Source organism: Carcharodon carcharias, chromosome 7 (genome assembly GCF_017639515.1).
Source record: "Carcharodon carcharias isolate sCarCar2 chromosome 7, sCarCar2.pri, whole genome shotgun sequence".
NCBI lineage: Eukaryota > Metazoa > Chordata > Chondrichthyes > Lamniformes > Lamnidae > Carcharodon > Carcharodon carcharias.
In genome coordinates this window covers 124,898,107-124,904,798 of record NC_054473.1, presented here as the reverse complement: position 1 = coordinate 124,904,798, position 6,692 = coordinate 124,898,107, and positions in this window count along the sequence as shown.

Here is a 6,692-nt window from a genome sequence, read left to right as displayed (position 1 = left end):
AGTGGGATAAGACGGGGGAGGTGAGGGAAGTGGCCATGTACTTGGAAAAGCTTGCCAAAAGTGAGCATCCTTCCACAGCTGAGACCATTCATGTGCAGCTCCATTTACATGCTTGGAGTCGGGCCTCTGCAGCTTTTCTGCCCACTCAAGCAACGCAAAAACATGTAAGTGCCACCAAATGCTCCTGAACTTTTCACCCCTCGGGCACAGGCTGCAAATTAACATATGTTTTAGGAGGCAGCAGAGCAATTGGCTGACTGGGCAAGTTGTACAATCCCCTTGCAAAAGGTGGCCAAGGGACACAGCCACTTATGGAGGTGCTCACAGCCCCTTGCAATGTCTTTATTACGGTTTGGACCAGTTTGGCCTGAGCTGAGAGCACAGCATGCAGTCCAGTGGCCAAAGCTACCACCAGTCGGCCAAATGGAGTGGGGCAGAGATGGATGGCGTTTCAGACAGCCAATGAACTCACTACACATTGGTCAACCAAATGGTGGTCAGCACACTCCTGCATGCTTGAAAGGGCCTTCAGACTTAACCAAGAGAGGTTCTTAGTAAGCCCATGCAAATCTATGTGTATCTCTCTTAGATCCTGCAGGAGAACATCAGGATCATGGAGTCTGGTCATTTAGTAGTATTCCCCTTGGGCCTACAGACCAGAAAAGAAGCAGAGAGTGGCAGAGGTGCCTGGCTCAGCAAAGGGAGGAGCATTTCCCTCAAGATGAAGGGGCAGCAGGGCCTGCTGAGCACATGGCTGAAGATCCACAGTGAGCCGTCGCTCATAGGTGCCTTACTAGATCCTGGGTCTATAGATAGCGCTAGTCATTCCTGCAGATAACTGAGAACCATTGTCACTGAAGACTGCATATCTAGGGAACTGGTCGGTCATATATGTTACCCGCTGCAGAATTTGGCACCATGGGAACATGGAGGGCATCCACTGCCAATGGCTGTGAAACTGATGGCAGCACTCAATTTTTATGCCATTGGTTCCTTCCAGGGCTCCACACAGGTGACCTGTGTGGGATTTCACAAGCCTCTACACACAAGTGTATCCAGGAGGTCAAGGATGCTATCTTCGTGAAGGCACAGAACTTTGTACATTTTGCCCAGGATCAGGAAACAAGAGCGTTGGGATTTGCGCAGATCTCAGGTTTTCCACAAGGGCAGAGTGCCATCGACTGCACTTGCGTGGCTCTTACAACGAGGCTCATGCCACAACCTATACTTTGAAGGAGCAAATGATAGGCATTTTGAAAATGAGGTTCTGCTGCCTCGACAGGTCAAGTGGAGCACTGCATTACAGTTGCCGGAGGGCGTCGCGCAGCATCGTGCTTGCTGCGCGTTCCACAATCTGTTGCTGCAATGGGGGAGGACCTGACCAAGGAGGAGGTGGAGGAGCTGCATGTACTGTCCGATGAGGATGTGGAATGGGATGATGATGTCTTTGAAGGCGAGGATGCCAGCGATGAGATTATCACACTGGCCAGATGAGGCTGGTGCACTTGGGAGGCCTTCATAGACACAAGATTTATGAAGGATGATAATGAGATGCAGTGAGGACAATTCTGTGAATGTTTGACTCCTGTGTGGCTAATGACAGCACACACCCTCAGTGCTCAGCTTATGTCATGGCGATGCAGCGGAGGCCCTAATAGTCACTAGATTCCAAGAAGATGATGCGACATGCAGTGAGGGCACTCCATAGGTCTTCACATTGCGGCCGGTGGGTAAAACGATCTTTTTCATTCCCGCTACTGCACTTTGTGCAAACCTGAACAATCCTGTCCACTGAGTTCAGAATTGCCATGAATATTAGCTTTGTGAATATGGGGATCGTGCCATCAATCTCCCTGTGTGTTTCAAGAAGCTGTTGGGTTTGCTATGTAAATACCAATGGTACTCACCACAGAAAGTTGGGGCCGGTATTTCACAATGTTATGATATTGTTACTGAGGAGATTTTTTTTCTGCAATGATATGCAGAACCCCAGGAAAGGAACAGTTAAAAGCAGTGGAGTTTCACTCATCAGTCGTAATTTAAAAACATTTTAATCTTTTTTCCTTGCTTTTGCTTTCTTTTTCCACTCCCTATCAAATCTTTCTTTCTCTCTCTCTATTTCTGTCTCTTTTTACCTGAACACAGCTTCCTAACTCCAAGAAATGACTCTACACTTACCTGTGTTAAATATCTGCCATATGTGGGTAATTCATCCAAATACACTTACAACCTTTTGTCTAAACCCCATGATTATTTTTGTATCACTTACAAATTAAGGATGGCTCCACTGTTGAAATTTAACAATTTCTATTTTTACAAAAGCAAATTTGGGACCTTTGAAACAAGTCAATAGTTTTCCATTAAACATTCTCCCTTTCCAATGGAACTTTCAAAGTATATCTAATGCAGTCATTACACTGGAGTTGTTGTTCCATTCCCGCAAACTTCAGAGTTTCTAGCAATAAGGTGATGAGGCAATCAAAACCTCCCATTCCCAGTCACAGGCTACCATTTTGAGTTGCTTGTGCTTTTGCATGCAATCCAACTGTGTGATTTCAAACAATCGGGTAATCAAGCAACAAATCTACTGTAAACCAGAGAGGACTCTATAATCATGCTAGGCAATGTATATCCAATTTGTTTACATAAGTTATCAGCAAGTGAAACACATTTTCTGGAAAGAAACAGTTCCTCAGTCCCATTTCTATTCAAATACAAGTGCTCTATATACGTCTAAATATAACTAATTAAAAGTGATGACAGGAACAAGGGGCCAGAATTTGCTGGCATGTGCCCAGTGAGTTGAATGTTTTTTCTTCACCCTTCATCTTGAAAAATCTTGGTGCCACAAATTGGTAGTGACATCAATGGGCTCTCTGGTACCAGCTGTCTGTCTCCTTAACCAATGTAATAAGGATAGAGAAACAGAGCAAACAATAAAAAAGGGTGAATGAGAGTCAAATCAGGTAAAGAAAAACAAAAATAAAGAGAGCGAAAGAATTGATTGAGAGTGGGAAAAAAATTAAAATGTCGTTTAAATTACGACTGATAAGAGTGAAACTCCACTGTTTTCAACTGTTCCTTTTCTGGGTGTTCCGAAGTTGCATGGTATTGCAGAAACAAAAATCTCCTCAGTAAAAATACCTTAACAGCTTGTTTCACAATGTTAACTAATCTGTGGGACAGCTCTCCCAATTTTGGCACAAGTACCCAGTGAGGAGGACATTGCAGGGTTGACTTGTGCCTATTTGTAAGATACAACTGAGTGGTTTGCTAGGGCAGTTAGGAACCAACCATATTTTTGAGTCTGGATTCACATATAGGCCAGGCTGGGTAAGGATTGCAGGTTTCCTTTGCTACACGACATGGTGAACCAGTGTGTTTTTATAACAATCCAGTTGTTTCATTTATGGTCACCATTACTGATGTTAGTTTCTTGTTCCAGATTTATTCAATTGACTGGGTTCACGTTTATACTGCCATGGTGGAATTTGAACTCATGTCTCCACATTATTAGTTCAGTCCTTTAGATCCAGTAACATTAATACTGTTACAATTTGATCATCCTGGGTAGATCATGATTTTAAATAAAATACAGTACATTTTGACAAGGTATTAATCAGATTTATTAAGGTTTTTTTCTGTGCTTTGGGAATGTTGAGCACAGTGACAGATTTGAATAATATCAGTGACTGGATAATTTCAATGAAATCACCAGGAGCTGCGATCACAAGGTAGTAGCTGAGTTTACTTATCTGGTTATGGGTTGGGCAGGGGGGCTCTTGACAGGATCTTCCCACTGTGAATGCATAAAATGTTTGTTCCATGAATATGTCAATAGTTAGCATTCAGTTGACCAAACAGTTATTCTGCGTGTTGCATTTTAGCTAAATAGCTGACCTTTTGCCATTGCTGCCATCTTAAATGGTTGGTTGATGCCTCGCGGCTATAGTAGCAGCATTCTCACTTCTTGAGTCAGAAGGTCATGGGTTCAAGCTCCACTCTAGAGACTTGAGGGCTATATCTAGGCTGATACTCCAGAGCCATATTGAAGGAATGCAAAAGAGTGCAATCTTTCAAATGAGTCATTAAACTCACTTGCTACCCTCTCAGGTGGCCTTAAAGGATTGCATAGTACTCTTCCAAGAAGAGGAATTAGTTCATCAAGGTGTCCTGGCCAATATTTATCCATCAGTTAACATTGTAAAATAAATGCTCTGCTCATTATCACATTGCTGTATTTGGGACCATGTGCAAATTGAATGCTATGTTTCCTATATTAGAATAGTGACCACATGTGGGTAGGAGGTGGGAGGGAAGAAACAACTTCATTAACTTTAAAGGGCTGTGGATGTCCTGAGGTCATGAAAAGATGCTGAACAAATGCAGGTCTTTTTATAGAAGCACACCAAGTAAAATACTTCAAATGGATGGAATAGAAAATGATTGAAATTAAAAATGTATGGAAAAAGTGGCAAGATTACATATTTTAAGCACTTGTTTTATGCTTTGTTTGTTTTGATGTTTCTTTATATAGGCTTAATCTCAAATCTGCTTCTCTGGCAGGTTTACAGCAAGGGTTTATTTCATTGTTTACTCATAAGTTTCATGTCATGGGTAATAACAGTGGTAACTTTTATGTTTGAAAATTTAAATTTTAAACAATTGGGCCAGGGCCAATTGCACTCCATGGACATTTGGCACTTAAGTTGCAGGAGAGCATTCCTCTCATAGGACGTTAGAATCTTATACCAAAATAAATCAGCCAGATTCAGTAACGTAAATGTGGTTAATTGGCACACAGCTGTCTTTCTCCCACAGTCTGAACCACACAAACTCCCAACTGTAGAAATGCTAGTGGGAATGGGCATTCCATAAGCTTGGACTGGCTGTATTGCAACTGATTACTGTGAGCATTCTGTGAGCTGAAGAAGAAGAGATGCAGAAATGAAAGGTCAGCTGAGATTAGAGGGAAAATAAATTGGATACAATATATGGGAACAATAAAAACCACAATTTATTATGAACTTGGATTTGGGTCATTCCATTCATAAACTCTCCAAAATATCACAATGCTCAACAGATATCTATCCTTCTGTTCACTGGTTGTTCTGACGTGCTTTATTTTAAACAATCTTTCACAGGAGCATAATTGGAAAAAATTTAACACTGAACCAAAGATGATTTTTGGCTATTGAGACACATGGCTAAGAACGGGAACATAGAGTTACAGTTTAAGAGGAAGGAGGTTCTTAAATGCCTTCACCTCTCTCTCTACTCCTCTAATAGGTAAATGCCAGCGATTAGAGCCTTAATTACTGAAGGCAAATAGGTGATGCACATGAGTCCAGGAGGGGGTTAGAGGTAGGGACAAGGCCACAAAGGGATTTTAACACTAGAATGAGCATTTTAAAATGAAGGTTTTAATCAATCCAGAGCCTATACAGATCAGCAAGCAAAGGGGTGATGAGGGAAACAGAACTTGGTGTGAGTCAGGCTTTAGGTAGCAGCGTTTTGCTTGAGCTCATGTTTATGGAAAGTACAAGATGGAAGGCAAGCCAGCAGCATTGGAATATTCAAATATAAGAATGAAAGTTCAACAGTAAATGGACTGAGGCAAAGACGGGTGATATTACAGAGGTGGGAGCAGGCAGTCTTTGTGATGGAGAGGATATTAGGGGACTGAAGTTGTGAATAGTTTGGCTCAGCTTGAGACAATGACCAGTGAGAGGCTGAATAAAAGTGTAGGTTAACAAGTACCAATAATGGCAGCAGTTAGCTTGATATAAGTGGCCTCAATTGCTCTGGGCTGAGGAGGAGAAATATTAATGACTTCTGTTGGATACTCCTGGAGTCTACATGTTTACACATGCATGTGAACTTAAGAAATAGGATCAGGCGTAGGCCATACTGCCCATAGTCTACTTGACCATTCATAAAATCATGGCTGAACTATTGCATCAATTCCATTTTCCCACCCCATCCCTATATCCCTTGATTTCCCTGGTGCCCAAAAACCTAATGATCTCACCATAAAAGCAAAATACTGTGGATGTTGGAAATCTAAAATAAGCGCAGAAAATGCTGGAAAAACTCAGCAGGTCTGTTAGAATCTGTGAAGGGAGAAACAGAGTTAACATTTCAAGTACGTATAAATCTTCTTCAGAGCCAACTAATCTAGTGATCTCTATCTTGAATATACTCAAAGGCTGAGGATTCACAGTCTTCTGATGAAGAAATTTATTTTCTCAGTCCTAAATGACTGACGTCTTATCCTGAGACTATGCCCCCTAGTTCAAGGATCCCATCTGGCTGCAAGAACCCCCCACACCCCACTCAAAAACCCTTTCACTTACTAAACTCACCTATGCCTACTTGGATAAGGCACTGGAAATGTGTTTGATGAGTCGGTGACTTAATTGGAATGGAGAAGCAAAAACAAAACACCCTATGGTTGAGCTAAACTCAACAGCAAAAGATAACTGAGCTCCTGTTGCAGTTTGGTGTGGGATGGTTGACAAACTCTTAATTCTTGTAGATACTCTAGCACCACCTATACAGTAGGTGCAATATTTCAGTTCCTGTAGTTCACCTCTTGAAAAACTTGCAAACTTAAGAGTCCACAGCAAAAGACCTGGGATTTACTGGAATTTCTTTTCATCTGAAATGAGTTTGGTGCATGTTCAGCTGGG